Source organism: Cibotium barometz, chromosome 58 (assembly GCF_041138505.1).
Source record: "Cibotium barometz isolate CiBa-2024 chromosome 58, ASM4113850v1, whole genome shotgun sequence".
Lineage (NCBI taxonomy): Eukaryota > Viridiplantae > Streptophyta > Polypodiopsida > Cyatheales > Cibotiaceae > Cibotium > Cibotium barometz.
In genome coordinates, this window is record NC_141103.1 from 6846460 (window position 1) to 6872997 (window position 26538).

At 48.9% G+C, this 26538-nt stretch overlaps 1 protein-coding gene and 1 pseudogene across 6 annotated transcripts in view; one reads left to right on the forward strand and one right to left on the reverse strand.

The window, feature by feature from the left end:
* The window catches only part of LOC147605841 (putative triglyceride lipase), a 170365-nt gene that overhangs the window by 29895 nt on the left and 113932 nt on the right, over positions 1–26538 (reverse strand). The gene's annotated exons all lie outside the window — the stretch shown is intronic.
* Positions 1791–24353, forward strand: LOC147605842 (uncharacterized; annotated as a pseudogene).

The window sequence follows — 26538 nt, forward strand, 5'->3', positions numbered from 1 at the left end:
ATGATCTCATTTTTTTTTGTATCATATAGCTTGGATTTGACATTCCCAGCTCATAGCTCTAGTCTATGTTTTCTTTTGTACCATGATGAGATTACATGAACACTATTGTATCACTTTTGGTCTCATAGACCCATTGGGTCTTTTGAAGACGTTTAATATACCTTTCTTTCTTGCTTATTGCAAATTCTCCAATGGCTCTTCAGAGGCATCCGGACACATTATAGAACTTTTGTGCACAATGGGATCTCCCAATAAACTTGGGAAAACAAAGGCTATGGTCTTCAACACATCCCTCTTTTCATATCTCGACTGAGTTTCACCTACAAGGGCAGCCCAGTGGAGATTGCAGTCATGTGTGTACTTGGGAGTCACTTTTACAGGACTAGTCTTGTCGATGAGCCATGCCGCAGAGGCTAGACTGATGCGAGGGTATGCTTCTCTCACTCTCACAGAGAGAGAGTGCTTCCAGGAGACGAGGACCAGGATGTGGCTATTTGTACCTTGGTCACTCCGGCATTGATGTATAGAGTACCCTTTTGGTGGACACTCGATCTCACAGCAGCCAAATGGCCGAAGATGCTCTCCTGTTTGATACACAGCGACCCATCATTCCCACATGATATTATCCTGGCAGTTTGGTGAAGCACCCATGGTAGTAGAGGCACCCTTCCAGACAGTCATACATTCACAAGATCAATGCTGTGGCCCCTAGGAGACTCCCAAGGCTCGCCCTATAGTCCTGCCAGCAACTCGCATCAGATGGGGACAAGTCATGGTATGGTGGAGTATGCACCTGGTTGACGAGGTAGGGACTCAGGGTGGATCGCCTCCCCCCACTCCAGTATGACCCGGACTCCCCATTCATCACGCTATCTCAGGATGACAGGAATTGGGTAATCAGATATGATTTATTGGGACAATACACACAGGATACCCAAATCACAACACATGAACCACTCTCACACAAATGGCAATACTGCATGTATACTTTCATGAGGCTTACAAAGGATTGTTTCATACTAAGGGCAAAATATCTTGACATATACATGTCACATGCCATGCGGATTGTAGTGGGCTAGCTGCGGGTGTCTACACTCTTTGGTCTATACCATAGTTGTTACGAGGTTCGAGGCATTCGAGGCGTACGACTGCCTGATCAAGGCGTCCACAAAAATATATATATATATATATATATATATATATTTTGCTGGTTTGAGTCTTTAGACGGGGGCTTTAAGGGCCCACGGAAGCCCCTCTCAGACACACTCTCTCCCTCCCTCCCTTAAGCCTTTCTCAACACCCAAAGTTCAAAGTTCAAACTTCAGACACACTAGGATGATGATGTTTTTTATACCCACTTTTGGAGCTATCTCTATACTCTACCGGTTCATTTCAGTTCATTTCATTTTACTTTGTACCCTTGAATCTTGATGATGTATCCAGATGATGAGGATGGACTATTTTGGTCTCATAGGTCATTTTGGTCTTCTGCAGACGTTTAATACAGCTTTCTTTCTTTCACACACACACGCTCTCTCCCTCTCTCATACACACCCTCTCTCTGCAGCCCAAGATGCAGAGACCGCAAATCTCAAGATAGAGATAGAAGAAGCACGTGCTCAACATAAGCTCGAGGAAGGTGAAATTCAGCCCGTCATGATGGAGGAGCTGAACACCATCAAGGCCCAAGTGAGAACACTTCAAGAGGGAGAAGAAAAGAAAGCCCGGGAGACCTCCTCGTGGGTGGAGGTGCTCACGAAGACGCGAAAGCAAGTAGATAAAGCGGAGAAATGGATAGAAGTGGTCAAGAAAGGTAAGAACAAGGAGGCCGAAAGCACATCTACCTCGAAGATTATCAACCTAACCATTGAGGAGGAACAAAGAAGAAAGACAAGGGAACTTCATGTGCGGATCACGGGGCTTAAGGACGGTGACAATGTAGAGGAGGAAGCCAAAGATTTATACACACGCACGGGCATTTCGAGGCCTACACACACGGGGGCTTGGAGAGTGGGCAAGAAAGACAAGAATGGAGGAGAGAGTTCGAAGGAGAGAACTCTCATTTTACGCTTTCCCACCTTGGAGGCCAAGAAGGATTTCTTGGCCAAGTGCTCCGCCCTTAAGAAAACGGGCATCTTTTTAGGAGATGACCTCACCTTGGCACAGCTAGCAAATATGAGGGAGTGCATGCCGGAGATTAGGGCAGCCAGAGAAAAAGGGAAACTAGCATTTTACAGAGGAGGCAGAGTGGTGATACTAGAGAGACGCACCACCTGACGGTGCGAGACCTATGGGACCAGTCTGAGACTTGCAGAATGGAACTGCAACGGAGCATTGAGACTGGATGTGGGGGCCTTTGAGGACAGTTTCAGAGATAGGGACCATCTTCTACTCGGAGACACATCAGGCCCCAAGCAGCACATTACCGAGAGTGGCGGGATACAGATGGGAGACGACTTAAAGACAGGAGGCCCGTTCAAAGCATGGTGGTCGCGGATCCGGAGGAGTTGCAGTTCTTTTTAGAGAGGAGCTTCAGCCACTCATCCATGTTATGCGCCGTGATAAGAGCGCGAGGTACATGTGGGTCAGAGTGAGGGCAGATGAGGGTAGACCCCTATACATTGCTATATGTTACTTTCCACCCAGCACATCTCATTATGCAGCGCCCAAGGGGCAATCTCCATATATGATTCTAGATGAGGACATATGGGAGTTATCCAGGGAGGGAGATGTTATCATACTTGGGGACTTTAATGCTCGAACGGCTCAGTACCAGACCTCCTTCTTTGACACTTCGGAGGAGATGTTGAGAGAGATAGATGTGGAGGAGATGTGTTTGACCCGGAGATCACAGGATGAGGTGGAGTGTATTGACTACGGGAGATACCTCTTGGAGATGGGTACTGCACATGGGCTGGCCATTTTAAATGGCCTAGAGAGGTATCCACTTGCCAGTGGCTTTACTTGCTTTCCACACAGACATGGGACGAGCACAGCGGATTATGTTTTACCCTCGCCAACCTTCATCCCGAGTATCCAGGATTTTGCAATTGGCCCCAGGCCCATCGGAGTTACGGTGGATCATGCACTTCTCTCCTTTACGGTGGATTTCCACTACAGTACCCGCCAGGTTGGGCAGTCCTCCTATCACCCAAGATATACCTTCTGTAGAGAGACTGATGGAGTATACACCGCAGAGATCTACAGCTTGTTGAGTGCAGAGGATCCACAGAGGCCATTAGCAAAGCTCACACAGATCCTGACAGAGGCTTTACATACAGCTGCAGCGACGGCCTTCCCACACACGCAGCCCACAGTACGACCACGTCTTGGGAGCATGCCCCAGAATAGTAGGTATGATGATGACTGTAGGGAGCTCAGAGCCCGGCTACAGAGAGAGGTGGCCAAAGGTGTTACTACATATAGACAGTCACGCATCATCTTCCGATCCCGCATTTAGCGGAAGAAGAGAGCATTCTTAGCTCGGCTGGAGAGAGACATCTATCAGTTGTTTTTGAGTCAGGATTTTGGGGAGGCCTGGAGATTGCTTAGAGTGCACCCCCCGCCTCCGGCCATTACCTCTCCAGATACATGGGGTGAGTATGCAGCCTCCCTCTACACAGTACCAGAGCAGCCACCACTACCGAACCCTCCAGAGCCTTGTCCACCCACTTCTACCTTCTTCACAGCAGAGATGGTGAGGAGGACCATCAACAGATTGCATACAGGGAGGGCACAGGATCACGAGGGCATTGTAGCCGAGCATTTCATACATGCTGAGATATGATTGCAGACTTGCTAGCTCTCATGTTTAATAGAGCCATGTGTGAGGGCTTTCCTGGGACTTGGAGTACTTCCACGATTGTGCCGGTACTCAAGTCTGGAGATCCGAGCCTGCCGACTAACTACCGCACCATTATGATTGGTCACTCGCTGGCCAAGCTATATGCCTCTACTCTTGAGCATGAGTTGAGCAGATGGGCAGAGAGACAAGGGGTCCGAGCTCAGGGACAGACCGGTTTCAGGAGGAGATTCTCTACTTTGGATCATATCTTTACCCTCACGGCTATCATTGAGGAGGGCAGAGCACATGGGAGGAGGATCTATTGATGCTTTATGGATTTCCGCAAGGCCTTTGACACAGTGCCCAGAGCTAGACTGATGCACAGGCTGCAAGACTTGGGGGTTCCATGTGAGCTCATTTGGGGTATTATGGCACTTTATGAGACAGTAGTTGGGCAGGTGCGGACTTCAAAGGGTCTCTCCCAGCCAGTACACTCCACTATAGGGGTGAAACAGGGCCTCTCTCCGACTCTATTTGGACTATACATTGATGAGATCTCTGATTATATTGGGACACGAGGGGACAGAGAAGCCCAGTTGGCTGGCACTTGGATACCTCTGCTCTTATATGCTGATGATATTGTGCTTATAGCAGACTCACCAGAGGGTATGCAGAGGCACTTGGATACTTTACATGCTTATGCACAGGATAGTGGGCTCTCAGTTAACCTTGGTAAGACCAAGGTTATGGTGTTTAACACTACAGCTCAGTGGGTCTGGAGATCAGCGCCTATTTTCACATATGGGCAGGAGACAGTGGAGTATGTTGACTCATACACATATCTTGGAGTGGTGTTCACTAGGCCAACATTTTCCATGAGGGGGGCAGCAGAGGCCAGATTGACTAGAGGATATGCAGCACTAGGAGGTCTAGAGAGGATGTGCTCACAGGTACAATTTCAGGAGCCACGCACCCACCTGTGGCTTTTTGACACGCTGGTCACATCGGCTATGCTATATGAAGTACAGATCTGGGGGCCCAGCCTAGATCGTCACAGTTGATCAGGACGCACATACGATGGATGGAGATCGATGGAGAGACCACTTGTGTCCATGATCTCCAGGATGATTCGGGCTAAGGCCTCGGTACCCCATGAGATTATCCAAGCCGAGATGGGAGCACCACCGATCGTAGTCGAGGCTCACTACCCGGGAGGAGACACAACGGATAGCCCAACAGTGGGCACCCCGTGGGACTCTAGTTGAGAGAGCTATCCAGTTGGGCAGATCCAAACGCCCGAGGGTTCGCGGATCCTTACATCAGAGACGGTGCCTACACCGGAGGATTCAGAGCATCATTGCGAGGCATCGGGCTCGTCCGACCAGGCATCTCACTATGGCAGATATCCAGGCCATCCGACAGAGATCCATGCTAGAGCTCCTAGGATGATTACCACTCCAGCCATATTCTGTTGTACTCATTGTCACTTTTGTACTCCCCCATATTCATGTATTCATGTATCCATGTACTCATGTACCCCATTTTGACTAGTAGCATTAGCTTCCCACTCTCCCTAGTTGCTGCTTCCGGATGCTCCCTACTGATGTATTGTAGGGCTAGATACTTACCTTCAGTCCTTTCTTTTCTTTTCCAGATAGTGTATCAGATGTCACATGGTTGTAACTTTGGTCTCATGGGTCACTTTGGCCTTTTGAAGACGTTAATATAACATTTCATTTCATTTCATTTCTCCCTCCCTCAAGGCTCATACATACACACTCTAGTCTCTCTCTCTCTTTCTCAACTTTCACTATATATCTATCTATCACTATATTAATCTATCCCCCTCCCTCAAGGCTCATACATACACACTCTAGTCTCTCTCTCTCTCAACTTTCACTATATATCTATCTATCACTGTATTATATATATATATATGTATGTATGTATGTATGTATGTATGTATATAACAGACGCCTCTAACACGCCTCTAACGTCTCTAAAAAATACAAGTCTTTCGAGGCGCGTTCCATACCCACCTCGTACCAAACGCCTCTGACGCCTTTAACAACCATGGTCTATACATTCATGAGATAGAAGTCTTTGTGGACAGCCTTGGAGGCTAGCTCAAGTAGTGGTGGTTATATTACTACATGCAAATGACATTGTTCTGATGTCACATTCAGCTGACGGCTTACTGAAACACTTGGATGCATTGGAGAGAGAGGGACCTTTTGCAAGGAGAGAAAAGAAAGAAAGAAAAGAAATATTTACGTCTACGGAAGGCCAAATTGGCCTATGAGATAAATCTGTATACAAAAAGTCCATGTCCTAAGTATCATGGAAAGAAAAACTGAAATGAAAAGCTAATCCTAGTGTAGTACATCATACATGGGGCATGGGGCATGGGGCAAGGACTCTCGCATCTGTTGTGCCCTAGTGTAGCCTCTGGACTCTCTCCTCCATAGCTCTGTGGTATCGTGCCTGGATCTGGGCAGGCTGGGCCTAATGGAGTAGTGGTCTACATCCACGTAGTCGTGGTCTACTGGCAGCTCTGATCTTTGAGGCCCTCTGTAGTGAGAGCCCTCGTCGCGAGGTAGATGATACAGGGGGAGGGGGATGTGGCTCGTTGATAGGCCTAAAGAAGCTGGTGATCTGTGGCTGGGATCTTTGGCTCTACACCTGTAGAAGCCTCTCTCTATGTCGGTGTAGCTCAAGGAGGAAAAGGAATAAGCATCTCTGATCAGTATACTCCATCACCTGGCTAAGTGGGCCAAAACCCTCTCTTCTCTGTGGACCCATGCCTCTGATGTGTCTGATGTAGGCTATGGTCTGAAATAGAGCCTCTACCATCATGGGGGGCACTGCAAGATCTGCTCTTCTCATGTGGTACTGATGGTTTGTTGTGAATCATCCTAGAGATCATGAGGATCTGCGGTCTCTCCATCCGACGCCAATCATATGTGGAGAGGTTAGGGGCCCACACCGGTGCTGCATACATCATAGCTAGGGTGACTAAGGTGTCAAATAGCCATCCTTTGGTGCAAGGCTCCTGGAAGTGAGCCTAATGACACTGTCGCTCCATCAATGCAAGGGCGGCATAACCTCGGGTGAGCTTGTCTTGTGATGCCTGTCTCAAGGAGAAACGGCTCCCATTACTAGTGAAGGTAATACCCAAGTATACATACGATTCTGTCACCTCCACCTCGCTGCCTCCGTATGTGATCATTGTATCTTTCATAACCCATCTGGAAGTGTGAAAGATCATAACCTTGGTTTTCCCAAGGTTCACTAAAAGGCCTCTCTATGTACAAAAATCATCTAAGGCGTCCATGTGGCGCTGCAGTCCCTCCTGCGAGTCAGATATTAGAATGATGTCATCTGCATAGAGTAATAAAGTGACTAAAACCCCTGAGAGTGATGCACCACTCCCTCCTCCTCTGTCTATGAAGTCCGTGACCTCATCTATGTATAGGCCAAAGAGTGTCGGGGAGCTGCCTTGCTTCACCCCCATAGTGCTATGTATCTCCTCTGACAGACCACCTGAGCATCTAGCTCGTCCCGTCACCCTCTCAGTCACCTGATTTGTGAATGGGGGTAATGATATTCATGCTCCATGTGTGTGGAACTCCTCTACAAGTGCCCTATTGAAGAGATGTGCAAGGAAAGGAGCTATGATGGTAGAGGCATAAGAGAAGTGCTCACTTTGTATCCCTGTATGATCTGCAGATCTCCCATGATGTAGCCTCTTAAGAGCTTTCTCTACCATACTCGAAGTGAAAAAAGTACAGGTGGTGGGTCGAGGATTGGGTGGAGAGGGTAACGGGGGCTGATTTGGTACATGGTAGAGGGAGTTTGTATAATCATGCCAGGTGGTCGAATCAGTGATGGGTGTGGGTGGTCGTGGCTCACGAAACCGCCTCCAAGCCTCTTTTGAGTTAATGAATAGTTGGTACAACTCCCAATATTGTTCGATTTCATGTTTCCTTCTCTTCGGAAGAGTTAGAGCGCGGTTTAATCTTTGAGCTTCACGGTCAGAGATGTCCCCTAGTTCTTTCTCTCGTTTGAGGCGAGCACAAGTCTCATGGTACTCGTCGTCGTACCATGGTACTCGTCGTCGTACCAACCATTCAGGGGCATCATCCCTACTTTAGCTTTAGTGGGGGTATAAGGTGTATGAGGGAAGCTGGTAATGGCAGAGGAGTGGATTAGATTAGTCAACAGTGATAGAGTATCTCCAAAGGTGCCGCGGGATCCATGTCAAGTAGAACATGGTAAAGGGTATCTGATATATGTGATCACAGCAAGGTCACCGTGAAACATTTCACTATCGAAACGAAATGATGCTGAAACGATTTATTTTGGAACAAAACCTTTCAACACCAGATAGGTGGACAATGAAACGTTGGACTGAAACGATCATATACATAAAATGTGAAGGTGCTGGCCGATAGTTATAAGATGATATTAGCATATTTATCATCAGTAAACAAAGAAGACATACAAAAGAGAAGAGAAAAGAACAAATAGGATGAAAGAAGGAAAGATAAAGAATTATAAAAGCTAAAAAGCGCACAAAATCACAACCTTTTTCCCCGCATGAAACGATATGGTTTCGATGTGCACATGAAACGTTTCAACACTAAAACGTGAAACTAGTTTCAAAGCCATCGAAACGAGTTTCATGGTGACCATGGATCACAGTCATGAGTGAAGTGGACAATGGTGTGATGGATGGAGGTGGGTGCTGAGGCAGAGAGAGGGGGGGTGGCTATCATGGTGAAAGATAAGTATGTGTGATCAGCTCCGATGGGTATGGGGGGTACTAAGAAATCATGTATAAGCTGAACTGTCTCCCGGGAGCCTAGGATGTAATCCACTGCGCTACTTCCACCTCCATATGGCAAGCATGTAAGTCCTCTTGACTGTGGCTATCTCTCCGTCCCGTTATAGATGAGACAGTGGTGTGATCCTAGCTCCAGAAGCTCTCTTCTTCCCTCAAAATCATATGCAGTGCACTGTCTGCTCGTCGTCCTGGCACTGAAGTCTCCCACTAGTAAGTCTGAGGTACTGTGTAATCTCATCTGAGAGAGACCTTACTAAAAACCTTGCAAATCAAAGTACAACAATAATAAAAAGGTGTCCTTTCACACCATGTGTGCTAGGGGGAAACACCCAAAGGAAAAAAGTGCACCTAGTTATGCCCTGTTCACATTTGGCACTACAACCATGTAATATATGCCAATAAATCCCCCCTGTAGTGGCAATGTGAACTTGTACAAGGTTGGTAGCAGATCACTCTCTGTTGGAGAGTAAGCCCAAAGCTTTGTGGAATGCTTCGAACTTCTCTTGAGGCAACTGTGTAGAGAAGAAAGATAATGTGATCTCCCTTGCATGTATCCTCTCCCTGAGATAATGATAATGAATCTCGATGTGCTTAGTTCGTGCATGAAACACTAGGTTTCATGCCATGGCTATAGCACTCTGGTCGTCAATGAGTGTGGTAATGGGTGTCTGTTGACACTCACAAAGATCAGCCATTAATCTCCTCAGCCATACACAATCTATTGTGGCGATAAAGACTGCCCTGTACTCAGCCTCACAAATAGATGTGGCAATAGTGGGTTGCTTCTTGCTCAACCATGATATGCATAAATTCCCCAAAAAGAAACAATTCCCAGTGGTGGATTGCCGTGTGTCATGGTCACCAGCCCAGTCTAAATCACTGTAAGCATGTAACTACAAGCTCCCTCCCATGGGATATACCAAAGAAAAATCCAGGGCGCCTTGAAGATAGCAGAAGATCCGCCTCACTGCTTGCCAATGCTTTGTACCTGGGCTGTGCATAAATTTGCTACACTGGGAAACACCAAACTGAACATCCAGGCGTAGGTTGCATAAGTATATGAGGCACCCTACTCCTTGGATGTAAACACTCGTATCAAAAGGCTCTCCAACATCATACATGCTCAATTTGAGCCCTGGTTCCATTGGAGTAAAGATGGGCTTACAATCCTAAAACCCAAACTTGTACAACAACTTTTGAATGTAGTTTGATTGTTGTAAATATATCCCAACATCTATCTGCACCATCTATCTGCACAAATTGTATGCCCAAATAGTAATGCAACATCTCCAAATCTGTCATCTCAACTGAGGTTTTCAATTAAGCTTTGAAGGCTAAACTTTGTTCTTCATCATTCCCAGTTAGCAACATGCCATCCACATATAGAATGATATCAAAGTGCCATGATCCTTTTTCACATAGAGAGTGCTCTCTGTTGGACTATTCTGAAATCCCTAGCTAGTCAAATAAGTATGTATCTTCTCATACCAAGCTCGGGGAGCTTGTTTCAGACCATAAAGTGCTTTTCGAAGCCTGCATACTTTTTTTTTTTTCAGAAAGAGACTTCTATTAAGTATGAGAAAAACACACAACAATCACAGCTATAAGCCGGAAAAGAATTGAATCACCCCAATATGTAAGGTGATCTCAACCACTGAGGAGCATCATGATGCCATGTAAGACCTATGGTACTAAAGGAAAAGAAGATGCCATGGTCCCATTCCCACATAAATATCACACGCTTCGCCTACGTAGAACGAGAGGACCCCTGAATGCGAGTCCAAGTAGCCATAAGAGTATGGATCATATCACCCCATATAGTACTAATGCACTGAGACTCAAAAATATGGACACCCTCAATAGCCTCCGTGCATCTAGCTCTCCGGATCTGCCATGCTGTAATACTGGCAATAATCTCCCAACTGGTGTCAATCCTCTGTCTAGGGGGTGTATAATCAGAGTGAGGAACATCCTGCAATAAACCATACTAGGCAATACCTCTACGAATGAAAATAGCAGAATCTGTACCACTGCCAACATAAAAAAGCTATAGACCAGACTGGGAGAGCCAAGCAACTGCCCCCCAAGTCACATGCATGACTCAGCCACTCAATTTGCCCATAAATTGGGCTACAAAACCCCAAATCTGATGTGCAGTGCTGCATCCCCATAAACAATGTTGTACGGTCTCAAAATCTGCTGCACACCTAGGACAAGAAGGTGCTACACCGAAAACTGATCTCCACTGATTGGTGGGGAGACCACCATGTAAGAATAACCAAAAGAAATGAGAGATCTGGCTCCTTCTGTATGAGTGCCAAAGTCTATGCCAAGATTTGCGCTGTATCACTGGAGAAATATCATAGCTCTCCCAATGAGTCCTGAGAGTAGGGATCCTATGCATCTGTCGAGTGAGGAGAAGCCTGGCATTCCGGACAGTGAAACTGAAAAAAGGAAGGCTTTTCAAAGGATCGAAGGCATCAATCCACTCCCACTCTCCTGGATCCCACTGAAGATATCTGATAGGACTGCCACCATATAGCCACAAACACCAAGAGCCACGAGTCTCTATCTGAGGAGAAGGGTCAATGAACCAGTGCTTCCCCGAGAGAGCAACAATCCTCACTGGACTAAGCCTAGTATCTGGGATGATCTCCTCCATACTACATCTCCTCAATCTCCCACCAGCATGATAGAGTAAATGAGGCAATCCGTATCCTCCTAGCCCGGGAGAGCAATGACCTGCAGAGGTATGCCTATCCTCGAAAAAACTCCCAGCCAACTCATATGATAGTCTTCGTGAAAGGTCCCAGAAAGCCACTCCTACAGAATAGCTGCATCAATCTAATCAATACGAATGCGAGAGCCCCTAAGATGCTGAATGGATGCAGCTCTCCGATCCTCCGAATTGGAAGACTCTTAAAGGTCTTCAAAGCAAGAACTGTGTATGCACATCTCTCCCATCCTGACCACTGCATATAACGAATCCCTAATGAGCTCGTTCCACATAATTGGTTGTTGGTCAACCTCGCCCAGAGACAAAGACCTAGGAAGCCTTTGTCGCAAAAAATATCTCATGCTTCTCCATGCTCTGACAATGGCTGCAATAAGAGGGGAAGATGGTGCCCTAATATTAGGCTCTATGAACAAAAAACGTGTACTGGGCATCCAGTCTCTCCTAACCCTGGGTGTACATCCGAAAATCTGAGACAAGAAAAAATCCTTCCAAGGCTCAGTGCCTAGTAGGAAACCTCTGACCACAAGTTTGCAAAGCAACGCTCTGCACTGAACATCCGGATTGATAATATTCAAGCCCCCCTCTCTTTTGGGCTGAATAACTGTGAGCCAAGCTACCCTGACAGCACGAGTGTCTGAGGTGCCATCCAAACCCGACCAGAGAAAATTGCGGATCAATCTCCGCAATTGGCCAATGTACGCACGAGAGAAGCACCAACAAGAGGCAATAAACCAAGCTGAGGCAAGCAAAACTTGATTAGCCACCAAAGCTCTGGAGGCTAAATCTAATCTCCTGGAGCTCCAATGGAGGAGCTTCTTCCGGATACTCATAAGTACCGGAGCAAACTGCTCTGTAGGAGAAATATCAATCCCAACTTGGTATCCCAAATATCTAGCAGTGCATCCTCTGCAAATCCAAGTAAAACCAAGCTCTGCACCCCAATCAACTCTCGGTGAATCACTAACCCAAAAACCAGCAGATTTGTGCCAATTAATGAGTGCCCCTGCTGCCAAACAGAACTCCTCTAGTGCTGATTTACATAAACCACTTCTTGCAAATCCCCATTGAGAAAAGCTGATTTAATGTCCAACTAATGCACTTTCCATCCATGATAGACAACCAATGCAACAACACATCTAACTGTGGCCATACAAGAAGTAGGTGTGAAAGTCTCATCATTAATGCCTTTTTTTCTTGGCATACCCTTTGACCACAAGCCTAGCCTTGTACCTATCAATGGTACCATCAGACTTTCTTTTCAACTTATACACCTACTTTGTGCCAATTGACTTCTTGCCCCGAGGCAAGTCTACCAAGTCCCATGTGTTTTTGTGGATAGAATCCATCTCATTTTGCATGGCTTGCACCCAATGCCCATCCTTATGAGCCTCTTCAAATGAATCTGGCTCATCTGCATGACAAAGAGTACTCATGCTTGGATATATCCCCTAAAGGCAAAACCTGATGTATTTGCATGTTTTCAGCATTATGTGCCACAAGCTGAAAATCAAACAGGTTGCAAAGTGTAGTCCCTTCGTATAGATCAGGGGGGGAGGGGGGGGGGGAGTTGGGGGGCGAGGGGGTGCGTACATGTCCATTGCTTTCAAAGCTTTTTTGGTAGAGAAGGACATGAAGCATCAATGCACAATGCCATACTCTCCTCAACAAAATGGTGTTGCTGAGAAAGACATATTTGTAGGTTAGAGCAGTGGCAGTAAAGGGTACTGTCTCTATAATTCTTCCACACAAAGGATTTTGGACAGCAAAGACGTGTTTGCTGAAAATTCAGACCAGCCGCTGGCTGAATTTTATGGACAGCCACCTAAAAGTCCACATAACATGTTTGAAGGACTACTCCCAATGGGAATTGATGGCACAACAGATCAGTCATCAATTTTTCCTATGGGACTGCATCTGGGTGCTCAAAATCAGCCCATAAATGAGCTCATTACGCCCCAAAATGTAGAGTAAGCAGGGGAGGAAGAGCGGACAACAACGGAAGAGGGTAGAGTTGTGCCTTGTTGGCTGCTTCGTACCTTACACAGGAGAGCAACCTTTTAGCTCCACTTGGTAAGAGGACATGGGCTGGTTCACAAAATGCAAAGAGTAGTCATCGATAAAGGCTACAAAGTATACACGCTTCCCAATCGATGGTTTCTGCATAGGACCACACACACCACTATGCACAAGCTATAATTTCCGAACAGCCCTTGTTGATCCATCTTTTGGGAATGCATTTCTGTGCATTTTATCCGATATGCACCCTTCACATACATGTTTTGGTGGCAGCTCTACACGAGGCATGTCCTCCACCATTTGATGCGTTTGCAATAGCATCATACTATCATAAGTCACATGCCCAAACCTGGCATGCCACAATTCTACCTCTTGCATGGCAAGTGTCAGAGTGGAAACCACATGAGCATCATGCTCTCTCTTGTCAAACCTATCAAGCTGGTATAACCCATAGTACAATGTGTCTCTAACTATGCACCTATCATCCTCAAAGTTCACTGCATATCCTCTTTTAGCCAAAGACAAGACTGACATTAAATTCTTCTTAATCCCAGGTACATACAATACATCTGGAAGACATAAGTCTGCACCATCTGTTGTTGTGAGGATCACTTCACCAATTCTCTTCACTGGATAAGAAGAATTTTTTACACATGTTACCGTTTTTCCCTAAGGGGCAACCATAAGCTTCTTAAACAAATTCCTTTGAGAGGTTGTGCGTTTAGAAGCACCACTGTCAAGTCTTTCATTGACACTAAGAGACATATGCTCCATGTATGTAGACCGTGTCACAAAACCATCTGGGGAGAGATGTAGAAAATGGTCCCGATAGTGGGCCATCTTTATGCCTAGTGGTAGGGGGAGGCTGGACCATGTCCTTTCTGCATCTAGCCTCACGATGTCCATGCTGATCACCCTATTCTGCTCAGAGCGACGAAGGTCCAAGAAGGGGCGGTGCACTAAGATGTGAGCAAGCGATAAGTATAAGGCAGCCATTGTTAATCAGCTTTCGATCTCAGAAGAATTATATGCTAGAGTGGCCAGAGTCCGGTACCTTTTATAATCGAAGTGTGGGTATAAGTTAGGAAGTTTAAGATCTACTAGCCCATGAATATTTCAAATCGAGTGTCTTTTCTGCACCGCCTAGCAATGCTGAAATTTGAAGCCTTAGAGAAGGTCTCCTAGAAAATAGGGTTACAAAAGAAAGCCCACTATCTTGAACATTTCTCTAAATTTAAGACATGAATTTTAAAGTCAACCTAGTTTAGGGCCGTTGAGTTGAACGTTAGTGTAGGCCTTCAAATTTCAACCCTAGCGCTCCCTAGCACCCACGTCCTAATGCCTACATAATAATAAGAAATTAACATCAACACCGATATAAGCATATAAGCAGGGAGAGAGTCAGGGATCTTGGCAACCCAGCGACGGCTGCCGATCTGCTCCCGCGAGCTCCGCCTCATCCCCCTCCCGTCTTGCTGCTTCTCGCCGTCGCGCGCCCCCCTCTCCCCCCCCCGCCTGCCCCCCGCCATCTCCTCTGCCTCTCTCCCCCGCCTCCTTCCTCGCTTCCTCCCCCGCCATCCCCCCCCCCCCCCCCCCCCCCCCCCCCCCCGCCTTCTCCTCCTCCGCCTCCTTCCTCGCTTCCTCCCCCGCCATCTCTCCCCCCCCGCCTTCTCCTCCGCTTCGCGGCTCTTCCCCCCGCCTTCTCCCTCTCCTCCCCCTCCGTCTCGCCCCTCCTCCCACCGCTAGCTCCCCCCGCCTCAGCTCCCCCCTCCCCCCCCCCCCCCTCCGCCCCGGCTATCCTCTCTCCTTCCGCCTCTCCGTTTCCTCGTAGGGCTGTGTCCCTCCCGTTGGTGACCCCGGTATCTGGCCTTTTCCCTCTGGAGGACTCCATGGAAGCCGCTCCGACTACCCCTGCCGATTCGGGTCTCCGTCTGGAGTTCACAGATGCAGATCATCAGTTGTTTGTTTCCACAGTATCCGCTCTTGAGGCCTCCTCCTTGGTCTGCAAGATAGTGGGTAGCCGTCCGATGCGGAGAGAGCTTCGCGACCTTCTGCAAGGCAGCCTCGTTGGCATGCCTGCCAAGATCGTCAGCGTCGATTTTTTGGGACGTGGCTACTACCAGGTGGATTCGAGTCCCCCTAGGCAGCTCAGACGGTGCTGGCTCGGAGCCCCATTGCCCTCTGCTCATCTCGGGCGTTCCTGGCACGATGGACTCATGGTTTCGACCCCGCTTCTGACCCGCTAGAGCAGGCGCGACAGGTTTCCCCATCACTATTTGCTTTCCTGGACTCCGCAAGGAGTACTTGCCCCTCTTGTCATCCATTGGCAAGGCGTTACCCCCGACCCCTCTTCCCCTCACTCGGAGAGCACTCCTTCCACCCCCCCTCTCCCCCCCCCCCCTCCCGCCTCCCCCGGCGGCCCCCCCTGACACCTCTCCTCTGGCAGATGCCTCTCCATCCTCTCCTCGCTCTCCCCCCTCCTCTCCGCGAGCCACCATCCCTCCCTCGGCCTCTCCAGGATACTCCTCCAGACCACCCACTGCCCCGGGGCAGCGCAGCTGGGTAGGCCAGAGTTCAGTTCAGCGCCTTTTCCACCGCCACTCCGGGCCGGTGGAGATGGCGATCCTAGCTTCGTCCGCCACAGAGTTCTCTCCAGCCTCCCCTGGGGGGGCCCCGCGAGTGATGGGGCTCCCAGTGGATTACGGTTTTTTCAGGTGTCTCCAGCTGGATGCTGGCCCGTTCGAGACACTGGTCGCGCCCTTGCGAGTTTGCGTGGTGTGCCATCCCTCTCGTTCTCCTTCAGTGGTGAGCAGCATGGTGGCCTTCTCCTTTCCTCTCAGTGTTGCCCCAGACACAGCATGGGATTGCAACTCTGTAGAGGAAGTTTTGTGTGATCAGATACTGGAGTTTTCTCACCACTTCAGTGACTTGGGGCTCACGGACTTATTGCAGACCCGATTACACTCAGCCCGCATGAGCTTGTTTGGTATAGGAGATTGGCGGGCGGATCCGGTCCACACCTCAGTTGAGGCGGTGTTCCTGATTCTCCTCCACGCTGCCCCGAGGATGCAGCCTACCTTTAGATACATATATGCAGAGGATTGGTCTCACGCCTATGCCCTGGATAGGGCGAAGGTGGAGTGGGGCTGGACATAGAGACAGGTCACCCTCTTTTTGGAGAGACTCCGCACCCGGACAGACAGTGACTATTCTCCCTCCAAGCCGGCGCCCAAGACTCACAGAGTGGAGGGCAGCTCATCCGGGCCGGCTGAGAGGGGTGAGCCAGTGGCGGCTGCTTCACTTGCCATAGCTCATCCATGAGGATCCTCTCATGGAACATCCAGGGTCTTGGTGGACCTCGCTGCTACATTGGTCGGGGCAGACTTCGCCAAGAGATCCAGAGGGCTCTCGTTGGAGGACCCATAGATATCCTTTTCATCCAGGAGCACCACCTTTCTGCCGGGCGTACCCGCACCTGCGGGAAGATCTTGCCAGGCAGGAGTCACACTTTTTGGTCACCGGCATATGGCTCCCAGGGGAACCAGGGTGGAGTATGCATCTCAGTCAGCGAGCAGCTTCTATCCGAGGTTGTGGATTCTGGCACTCTGGTCCAGGGTCGAGCGCAGTGGATCATCACCGCATTGGCTTCCTCAACTTCTACGCCCCTAATGGGGCGACCGGGAGAGCTGAGTTCTGGAGCACCATTAGGCAGTCCCTCCCCATGGCAGACCATTGGTGCCTAGGGGGGGATTGCAACATGCTGGAGGATGCAGAGGACAGGATGGGGGGCAGCCAGGAGACCATTCATGGGCCGGAGCTCGCTGCCTGGGAGGAACTAGTGCTACAGGTGAGAGGCCAGGATCCGTGGACTCTCCCGGAGTTTGGCAGGTTGCAGGGGAGTTTATCTTTCTCGCGCTCGGATAGACGGGCCACAGGAGTTAACCTTTCCCGCATCGACAGGTTTTACATTGATGAGTGGGCTTGCGATAGAGGTGGCACTGTGGGTATACTTGCAGGCTCCTCGTTTTCAGACCACTTTCCAGTGCTTCTCCAGATCGAGGACCCTACGAGAGGAGAGCGAGGCCAGAGCGTCCGGATTCCAGATTGTCTCATAGAGGAGCCCGAGATTGCGACCAGAGTTGAGCAGGTCTGGCAGGAGCTTCAGTTCAGGAGAGGATCGGCAGCCAGCGATCTTGACAGGGGTCTGCAGGAGATCAGTAGGATGCTCAGACAGGCTGCCCTGGACCGTCTGGAGGCTTTCAGAGAGCAGGAGAGGAGCCTGCGGAGGAGTCTAGCTTCCCTTCAGAGACTTTAGGAGAGGGATCCTACGAGCCCTTGGATTTCAGAGCAGATGGAGTCAGCTCGCACAGAGATCAGATCCATCGAGGAGAGGAGGGTGGAGTTCCGATTCCATGCTCGGGCTTCTTTTTGGACACAGGCTGGAGACAGAGTGACTCAAGATTTCTTTGAGGCGACAGGGCCTCGCTTCAGACGAGAGGGTCTCAGGCGTCTTCGGCAGGCTGATGGCCAGGTAGTGGTGGATCCCCCCAGGGTTCGGGCGATCGCCACAGATTTCTACAGGGATCTGCTCTCTGCTAAGCCAGCAGATGACAGGGTGAGAGAGGCTCGGGAGGCAGTCTGGAGCTTCACGAGACCGGTTGTGCCGGCCCATTTGCAACACTCCCTTCTCTCCCCCTTCTCGGATACGGAACTGGAGGCGGCTCTTCAGGCACTTCCTCGGGGAAAATGCCCAGGAGAGGACGGTCTCTCAGTGGCTTTCTTCCAGAGGTACTGGGGTCTCTTGCATAGGGGTTTCAGATTGGCATTCCAGGAGATCATGGAGTCGGGAGACATGCCGGACAGCATGGCAGAGGGGTTGATCCACTTGATCCCCAAAGAGGGAGGAGACAGACTGGAGATTAGACAGTGGAGACCGATCACCTTGCTAGGCACGGCCTACAAGGTCCTAGCTAAGGCGATCAGCAGGCGGCTTTAGCCTCACCTTCCGGACATCATCCACTCCACGCAGACAGGCTTCATCCAGGATAGGAGCATCTTGGATAACATCTTCTCTTTCTGGGAGGCTACGGCTTTGGCTAGATTTCGGCAGGAGGATCTGGCAGTGCTCCTTCTGGACTTCGAGAAGGCATATGATCGGGTGGACTCGGCCTTCTTGGAAGGCACTATGGAGAGGATGGGCTTCCCCCCTCAGTGGATCCCGTGGGGTCTTTGCACTCTACACATCGGCTCACAGCCAGGTGCTGATACAAGGCATGTGCGGAGAGAGGTTCCAGCTCTCGCGCTCGGTACGGCAGGGGTGCCCCTTGGCGCCCTTTCTTTTTCTTTTTGTGGCGGAGGCCATGAGCACTTTCTTGACGGCACAGGATACAGGTTTGCGGGGCCTCCAGCTCCCCATCCGCACCTCGGAGGAGCTCCTAGACTCGGAGTTTGCGGATGACACTGCTGTCTATCTTCAGGGAGGGGAGGAGAACCTCCGCCGCTTCGCCTCAGCCATGGACAGGTTTTGCAGAGCTTCGGGCGCTTTGATCAACTGGCACAAGTCGTGTGGGTTGTGGGTCAGTTCTGTGCCCCCCCCGACTTGGAGGCCAGTTGATGGGTTTCAGTGGCTGCCCCCCGGCACTACAGTGCGCTATTTGGGATGCTATGTGGGCATTGCCATATCTCCGGAGCAGCAGATAGCCCCCCTTCTTCTGAGCATTCGGAAGAAGCTTCTGTATTGGAGTACCGCTCGTTTATCTCTAGCTGGCCGAGTGGTTGTGGCCAACCAGGTTCTCCTTGCTACCATGTGGTACATCACTTCTTGCTGCGCCTTCTCTCGGGCGTGCATTGGCCAGGTGCAGAGGCTCATCAGGAACTTTCTTTGGTCCGGTGTGGCGACGGGCGGCCCGCCAAGGCCAAGGTGGCATGGGCTGTGATCACTCAGCCGAGGGAGAGAGGCGGCCTGGGCATAGTTGATCCTATTTGTCAGAGCCGAGCTTTGCTTGGCAAGTTGGTGGTTCGTGGCCTCCTACCAGGCACTGAGCCGTGGAAGGAGTTTCTTGTTTCCAGGATTCTCAGCCACACTCCTTCTCTTAGCGGCCCCTGGACCCCCAGCATCAGGTGGATCTTTACAGAGCAGCGATCCAGAGGAGTGGGCCTTGGCTTCGAGGAGCGTTTTGCAGCTAGCCTTCTAAGGGCCTGGGAGCATCTGAGGCCGTCACTCTTCCAGACTCCCCCGGGCACCGATGAGGAGCGCCTGAGGCAGCCATTGATCTGGAACCCCTTGATCCGACTTCCCAGTGGTCATATGGTTGGATCGCGATCTCACGTGTCGTGGGGCCCGTTGAGCTCCGACCAAGCCCAGTCCCTAGACGACTCGATATGTTTTCAGCAGCTGCCTCTAGAGGTTCAGGAGAGGAGACTCAGCGGGATGAGGGGCAGAGAGTTGATGAGGCAGGACATTGAGGCGGCCATCCCCCGGGAGTGGCGGACTCCAGTACAAGACCCTCCACCTCCACAGTGGGTGGGCGTCTTTACTCAGCATGAGATCCTTCTAGCGGTCTGCGGCTCAGCAGAGAGAGTCGCCCCACTCACTTTCGAGGTGGGAGAGGGAGGCCAACTTCAGAGGACCCGTCTAGATTTGGATGAGTTCCAGGGTTGTATCTTTCAGAGGGTGCGGGTGGTCGGCTTTCATCAGAGACAGTGGCATGTAGACCCCTCACCGGCCTCGATAGGGGAGGACTATTCTTGGAGATTATGGGCTTGGGACAGCAGGCCTCTTATTCGCCTTCAGTGGGATCCAGGCGAGTGGCTTTGGCGAGATCCCTACTCGGCCCCTACCAGCCCAGGCACCCCCTTTTTTCAGTACACAGCGAGGCTGGGGCGGCGGATCCAAAGGCACAGGATAGCGGGCACCCCGGCGGCGGCCGAGCATTGGCGGTGACAGGGGCTCTCCCCTGCCTTCCTTAGGGACTTCTGGCAGTGCCTTTGGGCCAGCTTCCGGCCCCGGAAGGTGACGCTTTTTCTCTGGCTTACAGCGCATAGAGGACTGGCTGTGGGGGCTTGGCTAGCTTTTGGCAGACACCCAGCGTCCTGCCCACGGTGCGGCCATGCACAGGAGTCGCAGCGGCACTGCTTATGGGATTGCCCACAGGCACAGCAGGTCTGGCAGCGCGCTCTCAGGATGGTTTTTGCAGGCTCACTAGGTGAGATGATGGTGACGTGGGGTGCGGTGGCTTGGGCCACGGAGAGCGGCCCGGCCCTTGGATACGAGAACGTCCCTGGCAGTGTGACCATCCAGGTCTCTGACAGGGCGATGGCGGTGGTTCCGACGCCAGACTTCTCTTCGGCAGTCTCCCAGGAGGGGGACGGGCACAGATGGGAGATGATCAGCAGCATGACGGCTTGGCACATATGGAGAGCCCGATGCAGGGAGGCCATAAACCGCCAGGCGACTCCACCGGCGGAGGTCATATAGGCCCTCTGGGTGGACATCATTCACACCTTGAGAGGACACTGGGGGAAACTTCAGGGCGACTCGGATCGCATGAGAGGTCGCCGCAAGGCGTTCCTCCGCACTTGGCAGCCTGGCCCTTTCCTCATCGCGAGGGGCAAGGATGTCACTTGGCACTACAGGCCTCCAGTTTGGCTCTTCTCACCTCCCGCATGTATTACTAGGTAGCCCCCCCCCCCCCCCCCCCCCCCCCCCCCCCCCCCCCCAGGAGAGCGGCCAGCCACGGGGGTGGAGCTCCGGTGTTCACTGTGTTTATTATCCCTCCTTGTGAGGTGAGCTTCGTAGCCTTATGGCGTTTTCTCATTAACTAATAGAAGGATCGTTTTTCCAACAAAAAAAAAAAAGCATATAAGCAGGGAAAACTTTAAAGATTCCCACTCTCAAGCTCGTAATTGTATCGAAATAATTCTATTACCAAAAATGTTTTTGAATGGGCTCAACCCTCAATCAATATTCATTCCACAAAACATTTGTGAGTGGACCTAACATTAATCATTTTTAGTGAACCTAACATGAATCCTTCTCACCATGGGTTGAACAAGAAAATGTAATTTTGAATAAGCATTTTCTTCATAATTCCATCCAATTACTATTATTGTATTTGGAAACAATATTTTTCCTTATCCGCTCAAGACTAGTTTTCAAAAGAAAGAGAACTCATCTTTTCCCGAACATTGAACTCAAATCCTTTTCATTGAAATCATAAACGAGCAATTTAGAATTCTTGGCGGGCTTCAAGTTTAGTTCACACACCCCTTTCCAAATCCTTTCTTGAACACTATTTGGAGGTTTTTCATGTACAAGTGAAAATATCTTAAGTTTTACCATACTTAATTTTATTAAATTAAGTTTTTGAAGAGAATATTTATTATGAAACACACGAACCACTCTACATGAGTTCACACATGTGGAAGGGTGGGTACTTGGAGAGTAACTCAATATTGGCCACGTTATGGTTCATGCTATGCTTTTCTAATTTGAAACAAAATTCCAGTGGTTCTCCTGCATGTGCATCCCTTGGCCTACGCTTGAAACATAATTGGAATAACAAACTCTATTTTTTAAATTACATATCATATTAGAAACTATTCTATAATAAGAGAATACCGTGAGTGCGGTTTTAAAAAATGAAAGTTACAAGCAATGGCTTTGATTGCTTTGTCAGTAAAGCGATCAATTATACTGCATATCAGGTCTTGTAGGACCTCACGGGGGAGCTTGGGATGTATTGGAGACCATGTATCAAGCTAAGAATGAGGCCAGAGTTTCCTTTCTTAAAAGGGAATTGTGGAAAACGTGTCCATGGAAGATGGGGACAGCATGGCTAATCATCTAACAACGATAAAAGATCTTCGGGAGAAGTTGCTTAACATTGATGAGGTCATTCCTAAAAAGGCGTTGGTCTCGAGGACACTATCATCACTACCAGAAACTTACCTGAATTTCCACACATCTCACTTTGTTTATGTTGGGAAACCTAGAACCAATCCTTTTTGAAGAGTTGATTGGTTTGTTGCTATAGGAGGAGCAGAATCGGAAGAACAAATCTTCCGTCATGGATGGTAGTGATGGGGCTTTTGTTGCCCAAGGCAAGGGAAAAGGAAAAGTAAGAAGCAATTCTCAACCAAGGGCTGATTTGGGACAGCCTTCACAAAAGGCTAAAAATGATGCAAGCAAATCCAAGAAAAAGGGCAAGTGTCACTACTACAAAAAGCCAGGTCACTATGTAAATGAGTGCAGAAATTGCAAAGGAAAAGAAAAAGGACATCGGCATGGCTGTAGATTCTTCTTGATCACTTGTAGTGAAAGAAGATGCGTCGTTAAATCTTGTGCAAGATGAGTGGACTTTTCTCGTTTGCAGTTATCTCTCACATGGCATTCGCAGTGCCATTGGACAGATCCGGACTTCATCACATCAGCTAAGGGTAGAGACTGGCAGATACGAGGGGATGAAGCCAGAAGACCGCATTTGTCAGCTATGTCACCAGGAAGTGGAGTCAGAAGAGCACTACATATACCGATGTACTGTGTACTATGAGATACGAGGGAGATACTGGTGTCTCTTCTGAGAGGGTTTTGGACCATTATGACATGTGATGGAGTTTGAGGATCAGAGGTGTTTGGGGCTTTTCTTATTGAAGCTCAGACGCCATCGAGAGGCTCTCCTACGAGCCAGGACAGCACACCACGACCCACCCCGCCAACGAGCCATGACAGATTTTTTCAGGGCCAAGACCACCCCAGCAGATACGACGAGCTTACCAGGACCTCGTCCACGGCTGCTTCATCACCGGTGGATTAGAGCCATCATCACCCGCCACAGGAGACGATTGCCCCGCCACTGTAGTTTCTCTATCTTACAGCACCCCATCAGAGAGATACTGAGATGGGCAGATTACACCAGTCTTATGTTAGTTGTAGATATTACACTTTTGTTAAACCTTAGTAGGAGTATTTTCCTTTCATAGTTGTTTAGGACTTTTTTAGTCCTTTTTGTCTTACTTTTGATGAGACACCATCAGTTGTGTACTATGTTTTCGTCTCATTGGCCTCTTTGGCCTTTCGCAGATGTAAATATATCTTTCTTTCTTTCTTTCTTGTGGAGGGTGACAGGTTGCAGTTGAAAGCCGACTATTGTTTCTCCCTCTCTACCTCTTTTTATAGGCTTGTGGGCGATGTCAAACACACACGGGTTCTAACTCCTCTTTCTTCCGGCTCGTGGGTTGTTCAGGAGTCTCTCCTAGTCCCTTGTGAGAGTAGGGATTTGCAGCCTAAGAGGGCAGAAACAGGAGTAATATTAACATGCTTTTGGGAAGAGTTTACAGGCTGATGTATGGCTGGTTTTTGGCTATGTGCATGGGCCAGTTAGATGCGTAATTCAAGGCCTCATGGATGTACTATCTTGGCTGATTAGAGGTGAATAACAGTGTGGTGTTTTGGGGCACAAGGCCGTGTGAAACCTCTATGCTAAGAGGTCCCAGAGGATTTGCAGATTGGACATGCATATGTATAAGCCATGAATGGCCATGATGTATTCAATTAAACTCTTCCATTGAATTTGAATAAAGTAATACCTAAAGGGGCGCCAAGCTTTGGGGCCAACACGTGTCGTTGTTCTTTTCGTGTAGGAGCATTCTAGCTCCCTTTTTATCTATCTTATTTGCTGGATTACAACTTTGTTTGGGTGACTGCTAGTCTACCGCACTTTGGTTTCTACCAGAGGCCAGTTTCAAGGTTCCGTTGCTGGGATCATCACCAACTTTCTTAAGGGGGTGAGCTCGTGGTTGTCTCAAGGGAAGTCGTCGCTGAAAATTTCAACAAGATGTCAGACTATGAGGATGACTATGACTATGATGATGATGAAGAGCAGGAGAGCACTCCTGAGAGGACTAAATCTGAGGATATACTTGCAGGAGAACGGGCTGCAGAAGATGCACGTTATGAGAAAGTAACGTAGCCAGATCATATGCCAAGTAGAGAGGAAGATGATGCCCAATTCAAAGCCCGTTTGGCAAGGGCAGTGGATGTGCTCATGCAACTCACGCAAAGTGAGAAGTTTGCTAAATTTATGAGGGCCCCTTCTGAGCCTAAGAAGAAGAAGAAGAAGGTGCAACCCACCTCAGGGCAATAGTGGTGCCTTCCCACAGGATCCTGCTTTTGGACAGGTTTCCAACACATGTGATGGCCTATGAGAGTCGTATATTATAGAATGCCGAGAAGCATTTACAGGTCTATGAGAAAGAGATGTTGGCTGTAATTCATGCTCTTTCTGCATGGAAACACTATTTGCTTGGGGCTGATTTCACTATGCAGACATATCATCAGACCTTGTGTTATTTCCTCACGCAAACTAAACTTTTTGAGAAGCATATGAGATGGGCCAACTTTTTGTCTATGTTCCACTTTCTGGAAGGCAAAAAGAATGTTGTGGCAGATGCTTTGTTACGCAAGCCACAGGTCTCAGCAATTTCACTTGCTTATCATCATGAGCTTGATGAGATTAAAGAGCAGTATGCCTAGGATGAGGATTTTGGCAGGGTCTATGATTAGATGTCTGAGGGTCAGTGGCATGATCATTATACTCTCAGGGATGGCTTCTTGTTGATGCATGGTAGACTGTGTGTTACCAAGCAGTTACGACTCAAGGTTATGATTGAAAGTCATCCTCTACCGTATGCAGGTCATAGGGGCATTGAGGCCACGGTAAAGGCAGTTGAGGCTTTCTTTTATTGGCCGACCTTGAGAAGAGATGTTGATGCTTTTGTTAGGCAATGCATCGTATGTCAGAAGGTGAAGTTTGACCGTTAGAAGACACCAGGGTTACTCCAGCCTTTACCTATTCCAGATAGACCATGGGAGAGCATTACCATGGATTTTATATTTGATCTTCCGAGGACAGAAAAGGGGAATGATGGCGTTTGGACTATCATATGCAGGTTCAGTAAGCAGGCTCATTTCATTCCCGTGCGTAAGAAGATCAAAGTTGATCACATGGTGAAATTGTTATGGCGAATATCTTCAAGTATCATGGCATGCCTTCGTCTATCATTAGTGACCGTGATCCACGGATGACGAGTTTATTTTGGAGAGGGTTGTTTGACAACATGGATACAACTCTCAAGTTTTCATCCACAGACAGATGGGCAGTCGTCGGAAGAGGCTAATTCCACAGTGTTAGATCTTCTCAAGTGCTATGTGTCAGAGCACAAGCAACAATGGGAAAAGTATCTTCCTTTGGTGGAGTTCGCTTTTATAACAACACCATCCATACCTCGACGGGCAAGGCGCCTTTTGAGATTGTAGGAGGGAAGAAGGTACCACCCATTTTGCACACAAAGGATAGATCTCTCAGACTGACCAGTATGTGGAGAATATGGATGAAGCTTATAGGAGAGTTAAGTTGGCACTCCAAAGAACTCAAAGTCTCAAACAAAGCAAAAGAAGGCAACAGACCATCACAGGCGTGCATTAGAGTTTGCATTGGGTGACTGGGTTCTTTTGCGATTTCAGAAAGCTAGGCTCAAAAAGATGAAGGGTAAAGAGTGCTTATTCCCTAAGTTGAGCATGCGCTACTATGGACCTTTTCAGGTATTGGAAAAGATCGGTGAGGTGGCCTATCGTTTGAAGCTACCAGATCACTAGAGGATTCACAATGCATTTCATGTGAGTCTACTTAGACCTTTCCATGGGGATGTGCCTGAGGATGTATCAGATGAGGCTCAGCCGGAAGTTGAGGAACTTAATGAGGTTCTTATTCCCGAGCAGATACTCGCACATAAGGAAAGAAAGGTACGAGGTAAAGTTTCCCGTCGCTATCTTGTGAAGTTCAAGAACTATTCACCGATGGATGCGAAGTGGATGGAGAAGGGTGACTTAGCAGACTCACCTCAAGTATTGCAGCTTTATCTTCATGCCAGTTGGAGCCGACTCTTGCTACGGCTCATTCAGATTCAGCAGAGCATAGATCTGGAGCATTGCCTGATGCTCAAGAGGGGGGTAGCACCTCCGCTCCCTTGATACAAACAAGCTCAGATGTCATCTAGAGGTCGCTTGGTGCAACTTTTGTCTCACTCGAAGGTACTAACAGCTGATAGTACATCTTATGGGACTTCTATGATATATGTGTACTAGTCACATTGGAT